General features: G+C 46.1%; 1 long non-coding RNA gene across 1 annotated transcript in view; it reads left to right on the top strand.

Moving 5' to 3' along the window:
* The window catches only part of LOC141168376 (uncharacterized), a 355,581-nt gene extending 337,318 nt beyond the window's left edge, over positions 1-18,263 (top strand). The window contains exon 5 of the long non-coding RNA XR_012252118.1: positions 17,753-18,263. This is a non-coding gene — a long non-coding RNA (uncharacterized lncRNA). The remainder of the gene's footprint in view (positions 1-17,752) is intronic.
* The last annotated feature ends 1,742 nt before the right edge of the window (positions 18,264-20,005 follow it).

Genomic DNA, 20,005 nt, shown 5'->3' with positions numbered 1-20,005 from the left:
GTTCCCATTATAAGGAAGTGGGTCTCCCATAGTGTTTGCCTATGCAATGAATGCAGAAACTGCCAAAAATTTGGAGGAACTCCAATGCGCCTTGCAAGAGACGTAGAGGTCGGAGAGCCTCCTAAAAACAATGTTCCCATTATAAGGAAGTGGGTCTCCCATAGTGTTTGCCTATGCAATGAATGCAGAAACTGCCCAAAATTTGGAGGAACTCCAATTCCCCTTGCAAGAGACGTAGAGGTCGGAGAGCATCCTAAAAACAATGTTCCCATTATTAGGAAGTGGGACTCCCATAGTGTTTGCCTATGCGCTGAATGCAAAAGATGCCAAAAATTTGGAGACACTCCAATGCCCATTAGAAGAGACGTAAACGTCGGAGAGCCTCCTAAAAGCAATGTTCCCATTATTAGGAAGTGGTTCTCCCATTGTGTTAGCCTATGCAATGAATGCAAAAGCTGCCAAAAATTTGGAGAAACTCCAATGCCCCTTGCAAGAGACATAGAGGGCTTCATGAAAAAATGTTCCCATTATTAGGAAGTGGGTCCCCAATAGTGTTTGTCTATGCAGTGGCACAATTTTTGTGGCACAATTTCAGCTAGCCCACGGCCTCGGCCTTGTCCTCTGCATGCACCTTCATCACCATCACGTCCACTTTCCCATCCCTTGCCACGAGCCTTGCCCATTTTAAATGGAGGACAATATTTTCCACGTTCATTACAAATGGCTGGATTTGAACCGTAGTGATATGTGATACGTGTGATGGAAAATCACAGTTTTAAATAGCTGGCCTGTAGGTAACTATTTTTAATAGCGACCTCGTATCAATAACTTCACTGACACACTGCAAAAAAAATTCAGTGGAGGCCAGAAATGGCAGAATTTTCAGCGCACTTATATGTGATCCGTGTGACGAACAAACCACAGTTTTAAATAGCTGGCCTGTAGGTAACTATTTTTAACAGCGACCTCGTGTCAATAACTTCACTGTCACACTGCAACAAAATTTCAATGGAGGCCAGAGATAGCAGAATTTTCAGGGCACTTATATGTGATCCGTGTGATGGACCAACCAGTTTTAAATAGCTGTCCTGTAGGTAACTATTTTTAACAGCGACCTCATGTCAATAACTTCACTGACACACTGCAACAAAATTTCAATAGAGGCCAGAAATGGCAGAATTTTCAGCGCACTTATATGTGATCCGTGTGACAGACAAACCACAGTTTTAAATAGCTGGCCTGTAGGTAACTATTTTTAACAGCGACCTCGAGTCAATAACTTCACTGACACACTGCAACAAAATTTCAATGGACGCCAGAAATGGCAGAATTTTCAGCCCACTTATATGTGATCCGTGTGACGGACAAAGCACAGTTTTAAATAGCTGGCCTGTAGGTAACAATTTTTAACAGCAAACTGTTGTCAATAACTTCGCTAACACACTGCAACAAAATTTCAATGGAGGCCAGAAATGGAAGAATTTTCAGCGCACTTATATGTGATCCATGTTACGGACTAGCCAACGTTTTAAATAGATGGATTTTTAGCCCTGTAATATTGAAAGGACCTGGCTGTATTCTGCAGTGCCAACAAGCAAATGGACCAGAAATACGGTGTTGTCTGGATTGCTTTTTAAGCAAATAATCAGGATTAAGATAAAAAAAAATATTCTTGGCCCCTGATACCTGGGGCTATTTCTAGAAATATCTGTAAAAGCACCAGCAGCAGACAGAACTGGAATGGACTCTCTTGCTATATGCACTGCAGTCTGCTACATACACTGCCTGCCTGCCTAGCACTCATATCTGTGCAGCTAGATTAGTCCTCAGAAGGACTGTTTGATGAGATGGATATGTGTCTCTAATATAGTTTAGTACACCTACACTAACTGAGAAACAAGCAAATGTCTCCCTAGCTCATTAGCACCTCTCCCTACACTGCCTGATTCCGGAGCAGACTGTGACTAGCACTGTGGCTCCAGGTCTGATATAGAACTGATGACTCTGTGCAACCAGCCAATCACTTTAATGTCACAACCAACATGGCTACAGCATTACAGTGTGTGGCAGACAATTCCTGCATGTTCATTGACTCTGTAAAGAACACCAAACATGCAGGGAGGGGACCCGAGCTGCCACCGAGCAACCCCGGAAATATTTGGCGAGCGCCAAGCATCTTGAGCAGAGAGATGCTCGGGCGAGTGTAACATCCCTGGCAGCATGCTGGCATGGCTTACCACCTCCCACCATGCAAGACCGCCATCTTACCTATCAGTCCTGGCTGCACACTTTTCTCGAGTATCTGCTGTGTGCATGTCTCTTGTCTGATTGCTTAGGGCGGCGGCACGGTTACTGTCTGATTCTTGTAGTTACTGTGTGCACACTCCTAATGCGTCCCCAGCCTATTGTTGTGAGTTACTGGATACTTAAACCCCCTCCACCCAGTAGGAGGTGCCTGAGCAACACTTTCTTTCAGTGTGTTCTGTGCAACTGAGTTGCCAGGTCCTGTCCTGTACCTTGTCTGTTTCCACCACCTTGGGGGCTGTATACCCTGTCCTTTTTCCTGTATCTGTGACTTCTAGTCTGTTCCGCCACCCTGGGGGCTGTATACCTAGGCCCGTTACCTGTATCTGTGACTTCTAGTCTGTTTCCGCCACCCTGGTGGCTGAGTTCCCAGGCTCGTTCCTGTATCTTGTTCCGGGTTCAGTTCCTGTCTGAACTGTGTCCTAGCCCATTACCTGTTTGTCTCTATGTCCGTACCTGCAGTGTCTGAACCTGCACCTAACTCCAACTCGTTGTCTCTGTACTTCTGTTTGTGAGTTTTGTGTCTACTCGCTACTTCATTGTAAGTACCTTGTGTGTATTTGGTTCTGCTTATCCCATTTCCCTGCCTCCATATCTGCCTCCTGTGTTCTAACTATCTTCCTGTGTTTCCCAGTCTGTTCCATGAGAACAGAACCCTGTCCTGTCTGCCTGCACCTTCTGACCTGCAGATTTTGCTCTGCTCTGCTTGTCTACCGCACTTGCGGGTTTTGCTTTGCTTTGCTTGTCTACCGCACCTGCGGGTTTTGCTCTGCTCTGCTTGTCTACCGCACTTGCGGGTTTTGCTCTGCTCTGCTTGTCTACCGCATCTGCGAGTTTTGCTCTGCTCTGCTTGTCTACCGGACCTGCGGGTTTTGCTCTGCTTGTCTACCGCACCTGCGGGTTTTGCTCTGCTCTGCTTGTCTACCGCACTTGTGGGTTTTGCTCCTCTTTGCTTGTCTACCGCTCCTGAGGGTTTTGCTCTGCTCTGCTTGTCTACCGCACCTGCGGGTTTTGTTCTGCTCTGCTTGTCTACCGCACCTGCGGGTTTTGCTCTGCTCTGCTTGTCTACCGCACTTGCGGGTTTTACTCTGCTCTGCTTGTCTACTGCACCTGCGGGTTTTGCTCTGCTCTGCTCGTTTACCGCACCTGCGGGTTTTGCTCTGCTCTGCTTGTCTGACGCACCTGCAGCTCTGTTCCTGTATCCCAGTCTGTACTGGTTCCTATCCTGCCTGCGTTCCTACTTGCAGTACCCACCTGTCTGCATACCAGCCGTGCCTGCCAGTACCCACCTGTCTGCATACCAGCCTTGCCTGCCAGTACCCACTTGTCTGCATAGCAACCGTGCCTGCCAGTACCCACCTGTCAGTATGCCAGCCTAACAACAGCTGTGACTGGGGTCTGACATGGAGTAGCACTTGGTCCCTCTGCTAGGTTCCTCTCTGGTTCACGGAGTCAACTGAGCCGCCGTGCGACCTTGGTCGGACCGAGTTGATACTTAGTCACGCCCCTCCAGGCACTCCTCGGTTCATTGTCCAGTGGGATCACTAACCATGCTCACTCCAGTCAATCCGGGCGTTTGCGTAACAGTGAGCACCAAGTAGTATGCTCGCTCATCACTAGTTACCATGCTTCCAAATCAGCAACTTGCATCAGAGATCTTTTTCTCTTTGCCAAAACCAAGCAATAGGAATCAATTATGCACTTTTCTTCCCTCCTCTTCCTCACTTTTCTTTTATGGCTCTCTCCCTCTTCTCGCCTTCTCTCCTCTCCCCAAGCCTTTCTTTTGCCCACATTTTTAAAAATTAGCAATTTGTTTCATTTATTTCTTTGAAGGAAAGAAAAGGTCCTTGGACTTCAGTATTTGATGATCCTTATACAGTAGGTCTCGGCCAAGGTCTGCTAGAGCAAGAATATCCCGCCTCTAGCATCATTGACCTAACTAGCCTTCCCTGGATCTGAGCATCCAGGAAACTGGAGTTCCTTCACAAACATTTTATTTCCATTTCCAAAATCACAAACCTACATTTGCACCTGATGTCTTTGTAATAAGGAAAAAATAAAAACTCATCTACCCGAATCTCCACCATTTCAATTAAGCCCTTCACGCCGCAGCCGTTTTTGTGCTTTCATTTTTTACTCCCCTTCTTCCCAGAGCCATAACTTTTTTATTTTTCCATCAATATGGCCATAAAAGGCTTGTTTTTTGCATGACGACTAGAGATGAGCGTTGTTCTACTCGAACTGTTCGCCAATCTCAAATTCGAGCTGTTTTGGGCGGTGTTCGAGCCGTTCGGCGAACACGAACAATTTGAGAAAAATTCGGCTGTTCGAGGTTATGTTCGATAACTGTTCGTGCACCAAAATCATAACTGGATTTTTTCTCAGTAATGATGAAAATTAATGTTAATACGCAGTTTGAGTGTACAGCGGGGTGGGGGGAGGGGCAGGGGATGGATCTCTGCAGGAACAATGAAGATCTCCATTTTTTTTTCTCTTTCCCGCATTTGCAGTGGGGAGGTGCAATCTGTCAGCCTATCAGCAGCGCACACACGGAGCGAAGTGCTTTTTTTCACACAAGCAAGGGCATGTGTCATTGGCAGTGTATGTCACATGTCCTTGCCCTATAAGACCAAGCCATTTTCCCCGTCGCCACCATTTTCTCACTGCTGCAGCTGCGTGTTAGACGGCACCGCTGTTGCTGTGTGCGCTATACCTTGTTAATTTCAAGCCAATTTTTGCACAAATATACAGATAGCTTGGGAGTAGGGAATAGTTGTGATTGCAGTCCTTTTAAGGACTAGGTTACAGCATTTCCTACGACTGTTATCAGGGAGGTCTGTGCTCTTAAATAGATAGGTTGTGGGAGTAAAGACTATTTGTAATTGGAGTCCTTTTCAGGACTAGGTTACATGAGTTCCTATCAGTTTTTGCCAGGCAGGTCTGTGCCAGTGCTGTGCAAGTTTTTTTCACAGCATTTGGCTGAATCTAGCAAAGCTAATCCTTTTTGGCCTATTGCAGAGTGTGTTAGTCAGTGGAGTAGCCTATCTGTGTTGCAAGATATACCACCTGTGTATAGAATACCAATTTTTTTACTGCACCTAGTGAAGTAAAATCTTTTGGGCATAGCATCATTCTATTAGTCCATCTATACTGACCTCCATCAGGTTGCAAACTGAATATAATTTTTTTCTGCATCTAGCTCTGAAAAAATATTTGGGCTTCTAGCAGTGTGTGGGACTTGGTCTATTAGTCCATCTATACTGACCTCCATCAGGTTGCAAATTAAAAATAATTTTTTTCTTCATTTAGCTCTGAAAAAATATTTGGGCTTCTAGCAGTGTGTGGGACTTGTTCTATTAGTCCTTCTATACTGACCTCCAGCAGGTTGCAAATTGAATATAATTTTTTTCTGCATCTAGCTCTGAAAAAATAGTTGGGCTTCTAGCGGTGTGTGGGACTTGGTCTATTAGTCCATCTATACTGACCTCCATCAGGTTGCAAATTAAAAATAATTTTTTTCTGCATCTAGCTCTGAAAAAATATTTGGGCTTCTAGCAGTGTGTGGGACTTGGTCTATTAGTCCATCTATACTGACCTCCATCAGGTTGCAAATTAAAAATAATTTTTTTCTGCATCTAGCTCTGAAAAAATATTTGGGCTTCTAGCAGTGTGTGGGACTTGGTCTATTAGTCCATCTATACTGACCTCCATCAGGTTGCAAATTAAAAATAATTTTTTTCTGCATCTAGCTCTGAAAAAATATTTGGGCTTCTAGCAGTGTGTGGGACTTGGTCTATTAGTCCATCTATACTGACCTCCATCAGGTTGCAAATTAAAAATAATTTTTTTCTTCATTTAGCTCTGAAAAAATATTTGGGCTTCTAGCAGTGTGTGGGACTTGTTCTATTAGTCCTTCTATACTGACCTCCAGCAGGTTGCAAATTGAATATAATTTTTTTCTGCATCTAGCTCTGAAAAGATAGTTGGGCTTCTAGCGGTGTGTGGGACTTGGTCTATTAGTCCATCTATACTGACCTCCATCAGGTTGCAAATTAAAAATAATTTTTTTCTGCATCTAGCTCTGAAAAAATATTTGGGCTTCTAGCAGTGTGTGGGACTTGGTCTATTAGTCCATCTATACTGACCTCCATCAGGTTGCAAATTAAAAATAATTTTTTTCTGCATCTAGCTCTGAAAAAATATTTGGGCTTCTAGCGGTGTGTGGGACTTGGTCTATTAGTCCATCTATACTGACCTCCATCAGGTTGCAAATTAAAAATAATTTTTTTCTGCATCTAGCTCTGAAAAAATATTTTGGGCTTCTAGCAGTGTGTGGGACTTGGTCTATTAGTCCATCTATACTGACCTCCATCAGGTTGCAAATTAAAAATAATTTTTTTCTGCATCTAGCTCTGAAAAAATATTTGGGCTTCTAGCGGTGTGTGGGACTTGGTCTATTAGTCCATCTATACTGACCTCCATCAGGTTGCAAATTAAAAATAATTTTTTTCTGCATCTAGCTCTGAAAAAATATTTGGGCTTCTAGCAGTGTGTGGGACTTGGTCTATTAGTCCATCTATACTGACCTCCATCAGGTTGCAAATTAAAAATAATTTTTTTCTTCATTTAGCTCTGAAAAAATATTTGGGCTTCTAGCAGTGTGTGGGACTTGTTCTATTAGTCCTTCTATACTGACCTCCAGCAGGTTGCAAATTGAATATAATTTTTTTCTGCATCTAGCTCTGAAAAAATAGTTGGGCTTCTAGCGGTGTGTGGGACTTGGTCTATTAGTCCATCTATACTGACCTCCATCAGGTTGCAAATTAAAAATAATTTTTTTCTGCATCTAGCTCTGAAAAAATATTTGGGCTTCTAGCAGTGTGTGGGACTTGGTCTATTAGTCCATCTATACTGACCTCCATCAGGTTGCAAATTAAAAATAATTTTTATCTGCATCTACAGTACCTCTGAAAAAATATTTGGGCTTCTAGCAGTGTGTGGGACTATTTGTATTAGTCCATCTATACTGACCTCCATCAGGTTGCAAATTCAAAATAATTTTTTTCTGCATCTAACCCAGCCAATAGTTTTGGCCTAATACCACAGTTTGGCCACTCAGCTCTGCTCGGTTACCATCCATTGTTTTTTTGTGCAAACAACTCCAGAGTTGTGAATTAGTTAACCACCAAAATGAGTGGAAAAAGGCCTGCTGCTGGTGGAAAGGGGAATAGGCGTGTTGGGAAGGGGAAAAAAGGTTGTGTCCATGGGGTAGGTGTTAAAGCAACAGTAACATCTGCAGAAGAAAGACCATCTTCCAGCCAAACTAAAATGTCTACTTCTTTTAGCGGACAATGTGATAAGATCCCTTTCTTACGGCCACGCCAATCGCTACAAATTCCAGATGAGGCACAAAAACAGCAGGTGCTTCAACGGATATCAAGTGCTCCTTTAAGTGGGCTCTCCTCCACATCAACTTCAACATCACAAATACTCCAGTCCTCAAAGGTGTCACCCAAATCGCACTTGCTTCCTCACAGCTCCCAAATCTCCAGCTGCCCGTCTGAGTATGAGGTAGAACAGATGGTTGAGTCTGCAGAGCTGTTTACTCATACTATAGCCTGGGAATCAGAGGTCGACTCCAGCGCTTCTGTGAATCCAGACGAGGAAATGATCTGCACTGATGCCCAGAATCTTTATGAGTCGGATCCAGGACCAGACGCAGAAGGTTCTGACCATAATGTAGACCCTCATTCCCAAACTGTAACTCCTGTTGGTGGAGACAATGAGGAAGACGATGATAAGACTCAAATACCTGATTGGAGCGACAACTTTAGTTTTTTGTCAGGGCAGGAACAGGTTGGCTCTGAGGACGACGGGTGTGATAACGCACAGGGTGATGATGATGAGGTCGGAGATCCCACTTACTGTCAACCCACAGTCAGCCAAGAGATGAGGTCAGCAGAGGAGGTGGAGGAAGATGCTAGTGACGACGAGGTCAGGTTGCGCCTTCCTGGACAGAGACGTAGTACTGGAAGCACGTCAACAACTGCATCCTCAAACACAACTCTGCCTCTCACCACAAGTCGTGGTGGCTCTTCAGGTCGCATGGGTGCTAAGCCTTGCATAGCCTGGGCATTTTTTCAGATCGATAAAGATGACCCAACTCGTGTTATCTGTAACATTTGTCAGCAAAAGCTAAGTAGAGGCCAAAAAATACATAGTTTGAGTACTTCATGCATGAACCGGCACATGGACATGAAGCATAAGTTGCAGTGGGAAGCTCAGTGTGCTACAATGCGGCCTAGCCGGCCGGGCCAATCACCGTCTGCCATATCTTGTGCATCCGCGGCCTCTTCATCCTCTGTGACTGGGGGGACAGCAGTCACACCTGTTTTGGGGCGCAGACCTGCCACCTCTTTACCCGCAACAGCCAGCGTGATTGGCAGGTCATCATTTTCTTTGGAGGTGGTAACACCAGCTGGTGTTGAGCGCTGTCCGACATCGATAGCACCACCTTTGGATCAAGGCAACCTAACATGTCCGCCTGCATCTTCCTCACAGACCGGCAGTTTGCCGGAGACACCCTTATCAACCCCGTCTAAGCACAATAGCCAGCCCTCGGTCCCTCAGATGTGGACAAGTAAAAGACCATTTCCTCCTAGCCATGAGAAAGCTAAGAGGTTGAATTTCACCATCGGCAAGCTCTTGGCTACAGAAATGCTGCCTTTCCGCCTGGTGGACACAGAGGATTTTCGAGACCTTATGTCCGTCGTAGTGCCCCAGTACCAGATGCCCAGTCGGCACTACTTCTCAAAGAAAGGTGTGCCTGCGCTCCACCAGCATGTCGCACACAACATCACCGCTTCTTTGAGAAACTCTGTGTGTGACAGGGTGCATTTCACCACAGACACTTGGACGAGTAGGCATGGACAGGGGTGTTACATGTCGCTGACTGGGCACTGGGTAACTATGGTGACAGCAGGACAAGGGGCTGCTGTCCAAGTCTTGCCGTCCCCACGAGTTGTGCGTCAATCCTCTTTATGTCAAAGTTCCTCCACTGCTTCTGCCTCCTCAACCTCCTCTCGGTCTTCCACCTGCACCCAAAGCCTGTCTGGTCATGCCACAAGCTTTCTAACTGCGCAGAAGGGATCCTGCACACCTCCTTACTATGCTGGCAGTAGGGCTCAACGTCATCAGGCGGTTTTTACATTGAAATGTCTGGGAAATGTGAGTCACACAGCTGAGGAGTTGTGGTCAGCTCTGGAGAACCAATTTCATGAATGGTTGTCTCCACTGGACCTGAAACCAGGGAAGGCCGTGTGCGACAATGCTGCAAACCTGGGTGCGGCCCTTCGCCGGGGCAATGTCACACACGTGCCTTGTATGGCTCACGTGTTGAACCTGGTTGTCCAGCAATTTTTAGCCCACTATCCCAGACTAGATGGCCTTCTGCAGAGGGCACGGTCGCTGTGTGCTCACTTCCGCCGTTCGCATTCCGCAGCTCAGCGACTTACATCTCTACAGAAGTCGTTGGGCCTGCCACTTCACCGGCTAAAATGCGATGTGCCTACCCGGTGGAATTCAACTCTGCACATGTTGCAGCGACTGTGGCAGCACCGACAAGCCCTGGTGCAATACGTTCTGACGTATAGCCTGGGCCAACGAGATTCAGAGGTGGGGCAAATCACGCTGGAGGAGTGGTCTCAGATCAGGGACCTATGCACCCTTCTGCACAGTTTTGAAATGGCGACGAAGATGTTTAGTGCTGACGATGCCATTATCAGCATGACTATTCCGGTGATTTACATGCTGGAGCACATGTTAAACAGAATTCGGAGTCAGGTGGTGGCACAAGAGGAGGTGGAGGAAGTAGAGGAGGAGGAGTTGTATGCGGAAGGGCTAACATCTGCAAGGTCCAGACGGTCGGCAGCACCAAGGTGGCAGGCATGTGAGGGTGGGGGAGATGGTTTTACCAGGGCGCATGGTAGCAGCCAAACTAGTGAGGAAGGTGCAGGAGCCCAGGAAGAAGTGGAGGACGAACTGATGGAAGACTCATCAGATGAGGGAGACCTTGATCACATTTCTGTTGTGCGAGGTTGGGGGGAGAGGACAGAGGAAGGAAGCATGATTGTTACCTCGCCACCAACACAACAGGGACTTGGTGCTACTGGATGCGCAACACACATGAGTGCCTTCTTGCTGCACTACCTGCAACATGACCCTCGAATTGTGAGAATTAGAAATAATCCTGACTACTGGGTTGCCACACTGTTAGATCCCCGGTACAAAAGTAAATTTGCAGAAATTATTCCTGCCATAGAAAGGGATGCACGCATGCAGGAGTATCAGCAGAGACTGTTGCAGAATCTTACATGTGCTTTTCCACAAAATACCAGTGGTGCACGTAGTGAATCTCAAAGTTCCAACTTGCCAACCGTGGGACCGTCAAGTGTTCAGCACTCAAACCGTAACAGAACCACAGTATCTGCTGGTAACATCAATTTTGCGGAATCATTTCACCACTTTTTTAGCCCATCCTCTGCAAGGCCACAGGAGACAAGAAGTCTGACACATAGTCAACGCCTAGAGACGATGGTACAGGAGTATCTCCAAGTAAACATTGAAGCCACGACTGTGTCACTGGACCCTTGCTCTTTTTGGGCTTCCAATCTGGATAAATGGCCGGAGCTAGCCACTTACGCCTTGGAGATCTTGTCATGCCCCGCAGCCAGCGTTCTGTCTGAACGTGTGTTCAGCGCTGCTGGTGGTGTGCTGACAGATAAGCGCACGTGGCTCTCCACTGATAATGTAGACAGACTCACGTTCATAAAGATGAACAAATCATGGATCCGAAACGACTTTTCTACCCCTGTGTCATCCTGGGGAGAGTAAAAGCTTGATGATTGGTTAAAATCACCCTACCAACCGTTTTAAGCTTTCAAATTACTAATCATGTTTATCTGTATCTTGACTGGAAAATAATTTGGGCTTTGTAGCAGTGTGCAGCACTGATCCTATTAGGCCATCTATACTAAAGCTTCACCAGATTTAAAATTAAAAATAATTTTTAGCTGCATCTAGCCCGGAAAATAATTTTGGGGCTCCGAGATGCGCAAGGCACATAAGTGCCTTCTTGCTGCACTACCTGCAGCATGACCCTCATATTGTCAGAATTCGAAGTAATCATGACTACTGGGTTGCCACACTCTTAGATCCCCCAAACTTTTCGATCAACCTTTTCATTTTAATAAAGACCAAAAAAATGGTCATTTTTGAAATTATAAGCATTAGCAGGTTGTTAGAAACTGAAATCAAACAGTTTTCAACTCAAAACTTTATTCTAGGTGATGTTACATTTTCACATAGGACCCCTTGTTCGAAAGGAGCTTCTGAACTCTCTCGTCCATTGAATTTGTCAGGTTTTGGATGGTTTCTGCTTCAATTGTTTTGCATGAGGACAGAATACCCTCAGAGAGCTGTTGCTTAGATGTGAACTGCCTCCCGCCATCATAGACACTCCTTTTAATGATGCTCCAAAGGTTCTGAATGGGGTAGAGGTCAGGGGAGCATGGGGGTCACACCATAAGTTTGTCCCCTTTTATGCCCATATCAGCCAGAGATGCAGATGTTTTATGTGCAGCATGAGATGGTGCATTATCATGCAGAAAAATGATCTTGCTGTGAAATACACGGTTCTTCTTCTTGAACCATGGCAGGAAGTGCTGTTTGAGAAAATCCACATACATTATGGAGTTCATCTTTAGCGCCTTCAGGGATCCTAAAGGGGCCGACAATCTCTCTCCCCATGATTCCAGCCCAAAACATTACTCCACCTCCTCCTTGTTGGCGCTGTAGCCGTGTTTGCGTGGGGTGTCCATCAACCAGCCATCCTCCACTCCATCCATCTGGACCATCGAGCGCTGCACGGCACTCATCCGTGAACAAAACAGTTTTGAAATCAGTCTTCATGTAATGTTTGGCCCACTGGAGCCGTTTCTGCTTGTGTGAAGTGGATAGAGGAGGTCGACAGGATGGCGCATGCACAGCTGCAAACCTCTGAAGGACCCTGCATCTTGTTGTTCGGGGGACGTTGGAGGCACAAGCAGCTTCAAAAACTTGTCTGCTGCTATGACAAGGCTTTTTTGCCGCTGCTCTTTCAACCTGACGTAATTGCCTGTAGGAAAGAGTCCTCAATTTGCCCTTATCAGCACGCACACGTGTGTACTGTGAATCAGCTACATACTTCTTGATTGCCAAGACACTTCATCCTGATCATCGCACAATGTTGATTGTAGTCATGCCTTGACCTAAACACTCCACAATTTGTTGCTTCTCAGCAGCCGACACATCCTTTTTCTTTCCCATTTTGGCAGAAAATGTAGGCTGCTTAATAATGTGAGAGAGCCTTCTTAAGTAGTCTTGCCTTTCATTGGACACACCTGCCAAACTAATTAGCACAGGTGTCTGCAATTGCTTACAGTGATATAAAGAGCCCTGACACACATCACCATCAATGAGTTTAACTGACAAACAAACAAATTCTTCCCTTATCACTCCTAAACACTTTTTGTATAATAATTTGGAACGCAGTGTACATGTGCTTTTCCACAAAACACCAGTGGTTCACGTAGTGAATCTTACAGTTCTAACTTGCCAACCGTGGTCTGTATGGAGTTGTTCAATAAAGGGCCCAAAATTAAGATAACATAGATGGGAGAGGTCTCTATGAATAGGAATTCCTAAGTATTTGATACCCTGTGAGGGCCAGGCAAAGGGAAAGTTGGACTGGATGGAATCCTATATGGATTTGGGGAGGGAGACATCGAGGGCCTCAGACTTCGCTGCATTGATTTTAAAATTTTACCATGTAACAAAGTGATCTATTTCAGCCATAACAGCATGGATGGATATATGTGATTGAGTGATATATACTAGGACATCATCAGCAAATAGAGAGCACTTGTACTCGGTGCCTCCCACCTCAATCCACCTAATATTGGGGTTATGGCGAATTGATGAGAGCAGGTGCTCCGTCACTAGGATGTATAAGAGAGGGGACAGAGGACATCACTGCCTTGTCCCATTGGTGATTGTGAAAGGTGATGAAAATGTTCTGACGCACCCCCTGGGCCTTGGGACACCCGGAGCCGGACCCTTTTTGGTGGATGCTGGTGGTTGTAGTCTTCGTGGCGGCGACCCAGTTCCGTGGCTCAGGGCGGTCAAACCAGTGGCGGAACTATTTATGTGGTTTTCATGTTTAAATGTCCGACTACGCCACCCGTGGATTGCGGTCAGAGTGAACCGCCGCTACAGGGCAGACCACTGAGGCTGGTGTTGTGGGTGCAGCAGAGCGTAGCATAACTCCCCACGGGAGGAGTATAGCCTCAGGGCAGTGTATGCGGAGGATGGGGGTGATGGTGCAGGGCAGCAGCAGTAACGACACGGAGTCAGTGATGCAGTTCAGGGCCTTTACTCACAGTTCTTATTATCCAGACCACGTCTGCAGGTAACGGCTGCCCACGTCGTACTGTGCTCACCAGGTGAGGGGCTCAGACAACTCCCAGATAACTTTGGAGCACTTCACAGGACCCCCTTTGTGTGTCCTTTGTCTGGCCTTTCTTACCAACACTTCTGTCCGGCTGCCTCGGGCCTCCTCTTGGTAAACTTGGCGCCAGTTTCCCTGACCCTATGTGGTGCCTTCCTAGCGGGTGTAGCGAGGGGCTGCGCCACATAAAATGTCACAGCCTCCGGTTTCTAGCTGAGGGTCGTTTCCTGCCTCCACTAGTTCGGGGACCGGTCTCCCCCTTTGGCCTGACCCCTCCACGCAGGTGGATTCGGGCGTGCGGTGGCGACTCGCCCGTCCGCACCCCTGGGATCCCTTCATTCCTCGTTCCTGGAGCCTTCTCCGCTCCTCTTCCTTCCTTCTCCCTCTTCCAGGCCTGGGCCTCTGTTACTAGGCCCGCCTCCGGAGCAGAGCTCATGCAGAGCCCCTGCTCCCTGCCACTTCTGCTCAGACTTCTCTGCACTGAACTAAGATGGTGCCCACCTTTTATACTCCCTTCTCAATGCACCCAGGAACTGCTTCCTCCCTGCTCCTGCACTACAGGGTTCCCCTTCCTCAGTGTTCCCTCCCCCCACTCCAGCCAGGGACAGGGACTGTCGTGCCCATCTCAGGGGCATATTGGTCGCCCTGCCCCACGGCAATGTGGTGTAATGCATGCAGGTGTCGGGTCCTGATCCACACTCCATCCTTACCTGAGAGTGAGATATCACACCTCTGGGTGAGGTGCAATACGTCTGTAGCAACCGAGCCCTCAGGGTGCTACAGTTCCATTTATCTTCAGCCTAGGTGACGTATTGCGATACAGGGCCGTGATTTTGGCTATAAAAGGGTCCCCTAGACCCCTACCCCAAGCTTTTTAAGAGAATCATATATGGCGTGCCAGGAGACTCTATGGAATGCTTTCTCAGCATCCAACGAGAGTATCTAATTACAAATTTTTAACTGCATCTAGCCCAGGAAATACTTTGTGCCTAGTAGCAGTGTCTGCTAGTGAGCGGATTATCCCGGCTGTTAAGCAAGCTGCACCACCTGTAGTTTAGACACTTAATTTTTTCAAAGGAAATGCTTCGGGACCATGGGATACTTAGTGAAGAGCATCAGGAGGCACCCCAAGGCATAGGGGCTGGGACTGGCAGTAGGATGCCTTGCGGTGGACAGCCGAGCTCGATCCTTATAAAAGCTTTTTAACTGCAGCAGCTTTAGTGGACGCTACTGGAGCTGGAATTACGTGGCTGCTGGCATGAGACTTGCCCTCCAATAGATCCTTGTAAATGGATTTAAAGTGTATTCATTCAAATTAGAGAGACAATTTAAATTAAAAAGCTTAGAGCTGCCTCCACCACAGGGGGGCTCGCTCGACCCACCAGCGGACAGGCACCAGTATTGGGAGAGGGGGGCTGGCCATCAGGGTTCACCGCGGCTCTGGCACAAACCCGGCGACACGGAGGTGGCACGGGCAGGAGCGGACTGGCCGTGTCGGCTTCTCACTTTTTGGATTTTAGAAGGGCATGACATGCCTATATCTGTGTCTCCCCCTCCTTTTACTCCTCCACCTCTTTTATTTTCGCATGACTATATGTACTTGTCACTTTTCCATGTGTTAGTTGTGTCTTCTGAGCAGTTTGTCAGCTTTTGGACACCTTTGAAGGTGTTTTCTATGTGTTTCTATGTGTTTTTGTTTGCCTGCCATTGGTTTTAACGGTGTTCGAAGGTGTTCGATGAACAGTTCGACGAACAGTTCGGCGAACACACGTGTGTTCGACGAACCGAACCGAACTCGAACACTACGGGGGTGGCTCAACACTAATGACGACACCATGGTTTTACCATATCGTGTACAGGAAAATGAGAAAATAATTCAAAGTGTGGTGAAATTGCATAAAAAGTGCAATTCCACAATTATTTTTTTATTTTTTACCATGTTCACTATATGCTAAAACTGACCTTCCATTATGATTCTACGGGTCATTACAAATTTACGAATTCGAAGATATCAAACATGTATAGGTTCTTTTTTATTTAACTGGTGAAAAAACAATCCAGTTTTGATAGTTTTCTCAGCTGCAGATCTATCGGTTCTCTGAATGCTTAGCTCATATAACCCCGTCCACACCACTAATTGGCAGCTTTCTGTGTAAACTGTGCATAGGCAGAAAGCTGAAAATCAGTGGTGGGGGCTTGGTTATACATTGAAGGAGGACTATTTGGCAGCAGGCTGCAGAGGTGCACAACTCCATAAGGTTAGTAGCCATTCCCACACACCCCTACAAATTTTATTACTGAGTCACCCATTGCGCCCTGTTCTCTCTCTTTTTTACAAGTCTGTATTATAGGAGCTCTTCTGTAAGTCTGCAAGATCATAAAACTCTGGTGATAAAACATTGATTGAAATAAGGATTTCAAGATGTGACCTTGGGGACCAAAATACTTAGGAGCTATTTTTTTTACATACTGTCTTGTGCTAGCTAGAAAGCTCCCCACTTTCCTATATTTAGGCCCTTTGCCTTGGACAATTAAAGGGGTGTTTCCAGACCCGGTCTTATGTTCTGCAGGAATTGTATCATGCCGAATCCTAACAGCATTTTGGGTACATAATATTAGGTTTCCGCTTGTCTTACCAGTTCAAGTGGTCATCACGTGGTCGCTCATATACGATCTGCATACTTGCAGACATGTACCGGCTAGCTTTTCTTTCTACTAGTTCAATAAACATTGGCACCGATTCATCAATATTTTGGCAACTTTTATGTCATAAAACAACATGAAATGTTGCAAAATGTTTGCAGAACTCAAAGTTGGGCAAATATATTACGCCTTTTTGTGTGGCCCTGGCCAACTACACCAAATATGATGGAACTTGGGCAGTACGTGGCTTGACGAAGCTTGTCCACTTGCAAATTCATCAAAATTCACTCCGCTTTAGCTGCGTAAATGGAACCAGAAATGAACTCCAGTCCCTGAAGGAGGAGCATGGTGGTTGTAACATGTGCCTAAATTCATTTTCTTACTCCAGTGATGCCTTTAAATGGGTTCTCCACTACTCAGACAACCCCTTCTCAATCCCTGTTTCCCCCTTGTAAAATAATAACACCTTTACTCACCACCGATGCCGGCGCCGTTCCAGTGGTGCCGGCACTGTCTCTCCTGGGGAGAGTTCTCATTTTCATGTGATTTGTCCGAAGGCGAAGAAGGTGAAGCCAGCGCTGATTTGCTGCAGGGATTGTGTGACTTAGAGCCAGTGCCCACAACGCGCTGGAATGGTGACAGCACCAGAGGTGGATATAGGTGTAATCATTTTACAAAGGAAAAACATTGGGATTCAGAAGGAGTTGTCCGAGTAGTCAACAACTTTTAATAAGACTGGCATGCACAACACCAATTTTAATGAATCAGGCACATTATGTTTATTACACACTGCTAAAATTTGGCATGATACAGTGCTGCCGAAAATTAGCTCTGGCACGGGAAAAGCGTTTTTGAATATGTGTCTCTTAGCCCTCCATCACATACAATAGGCCTGACAGGCACATCTCTTTTACTTTCATTTCTCCTTCCTCACCAGATTGTGAGGAAATCCCCTCCCTCCAGGTAGTCTCCTGTCTCTAGCAGCTCTGTGAAACCTCATACCACAGTTGGAATGCAGAGCTTCAGGAGGACAGATATAACTGCGCTAATCTCTCAGGCTCATTGTATGTGAACACGTCACACTCAATAAGGTTGGTATTTTATGTTTTTATTCATCACAATTGTTTATTTAGTTTGTTTTATGAATGTATAGCACAAAGTGTGAGGATATTTCATAGAAATAAGGCAGATTAAAAAAGAAAGTGTGCTGCTCAGGCATATACAGTAGTTCCCTAACACATATTCCTTCTCTTGCTTCAGATTATCTGCTGAAATGGAGAGAAAAATGTACAATTTATCAAAAAACCTTGATGTTGAGGAAGTAACAAACATGCTGTTAGATGATGCAGACCCCACACTGAATGAGGATTTAGGAGAGGAAAGTGAGATTGATTCGCATGATGAGGTGGAAGTATGTGAAGTGGATTCTGAAACCGAGCAAGATGGTGAGAGTGATGAGGATGAAGATGTAGAATCTTATTATATGGGAAAAGATAAAAAAAAAACAATGGAACAAGAAGCCACTCCAGAAAAATCGTAGGGAACCTCAAAACATTATTGTTATGTTCTGCTACCAGAGCTAAGGAAAGAGAGGAGATCTGTCCCTACGATAGAACTCAGCTTAATCCCTACGATGTAACAGGGAACCTGATCCTGCGATCAGACCTGCTAAAGTCCTAAGCTAGTCTGTACGGAGACCTATAGATGTGGGGAAGGAATCCCTACAAGTACTAAGGACTGGGAGGAATATGGGACACCTCCTAACAGAAATAGTAGCAGACAGACAAACAAACAAAATATATAGAACATAGAGGTCAGTAGACCAAGCAAACTAACAGAGCAAGACACAGAGCACAGGCTAGCTAGAAAGTAGATATACAATGAAGTCCAGCAAAGCCAGAAGGGCGGAGCAGGATTAAATAGGCCAACAAGGTCATGTGACCAGCAAAGGAAAAAAAAACTAAGAGCAAGGTTCTAACAGTACCCCCCCTTCTAAGAGGATCCTCCGGATCCCCTAGGACCAGGCTTATCAGGAAATCTCCTGTGAAACGCTCTGATAAGTCTGGACGCGGAAACATCATCCGACCTCACCCAAGAGTTATCCTCGGGACCGAAACCTTTCCAGGCCACAAGATACTGCAAACTACCTCTATACCGTCTAGAGTTAAGGATGCGAGAAATTTCATATTCCCCGTCCTCCACCACCGGAGGAACAGAGGCAGAGGCGTCACAATCCGATACAACAGCTTTTTTCACCAGAGAGACATGAAATACCGGATTAATTCTCCAGAAGGTAGGAACCTCCAACCTAACAGCAGATTGGTTGACAACCTGAAGCACCTTAAAGGGCCCTACAAACTTGGGACCCAATTTCTTTGAAGGAATCCTCAACCGCAGATTCCTAGAGGACAACCAAACCATATCACCAACAGCGAACAAAACCTCCTGTCGTTTCCTATCAAAGTAGTCTTTAGATTTTCTGTTGGCCTCCTGAAGATTACCACGCACATCCGTCCAAACTCTCTCCAAATCACCGGAAAAATTCTCCTCCTCAGGCACGGCAGATCCCAACTTGGAGAACGACCCAAACGACGGATGTCTCCCAGAACAACAAAAAAAAGGCGAACAACCAGCAGAAGAAGATGTATGATTGTTCAGAGCAAATTCAGCAAGTGGCAGAAACTCAGACCACCCCTCTTGATTGTCTGCCACAAAACAACGCAAGAACTGCTCAACATCCTGGTTTTTCCTTTCTGTCTGGCCATTAGATTCAGGATGATATCCGGACGAGAACGACAAATGAACTCCCAACCTATCACAAAAGGCACGCCAAAAACGAGCCACGAACTGAGGACCCCTATCAGAAACAATGTCAGTAGGAACGCCATGAAGTCTGACAATTTCCTTGACAAAGGCCTTAGCGAGAGTTTTAGCGCAGGGCAGTTTGACGAAAGGAACCAAGTGACACATCTTGCTAAAACAGTCCACGACCACCCAGATGACAGTAAAACCCTCAGAGGGGGGAAGGTCAGTTATAAAGTCCATAGCCAAATGTGTCCAAGGAGCACTGGGAACCTCCAAAGGACAAAGCAACCCCGCAGCAGGAGTATGTGAGGACTTAGATCTAGCACATATAGTACATTGACGCACCCACTTAATGACTTCCTTCTGCCATCCAGGCCACCAAAAACTGCGACCCACCAGTCTCTTGGTCTCAGAGATTCCGGGATGACCTGCCAACCGAGATTCGTGACACTCAACAAACAAATCTCTCCTAAAGGTCCCAGGCACAAACAACCTCCCATGAGGAGTGTTAGAAGGGGCATTCTCCTGTGCTTTAAGAATCTCATTTTCCAAAACGGAGTCCAAAGCAGCTATCACAACACCTTCTTGTAAAATGTTCTCCTCTTTCTCAGCACCGACTATGGGAGAAAAACTGCGAGACAAGGCATCCGCCTTAACATTCTTAGTACCAGGGATGTAAGTAACGGAGAAATTAAACCGCGAGAAAAA

Source organism: Phyllobates terribilis, unplaced genomic scaffold, assembly GCF_046119375.1.
Source record: "Phyllobates terribilis strain yellow unplaced genomic scaffold, ASM4611937v1 Scaffold_1__5_contigs__length_1240528914, whole genome shotgun sequence".
NCBI lineage: Eukaryota > Metazoa > Chordata > Amphibia > Anura > Dendrobatidae > Phyllobates > Phyllobates terribilis.
Note: the sequence above shows the minus strand (reverse complement) of the source record. Positions and strands in the feature narration are given on the sequence as shown.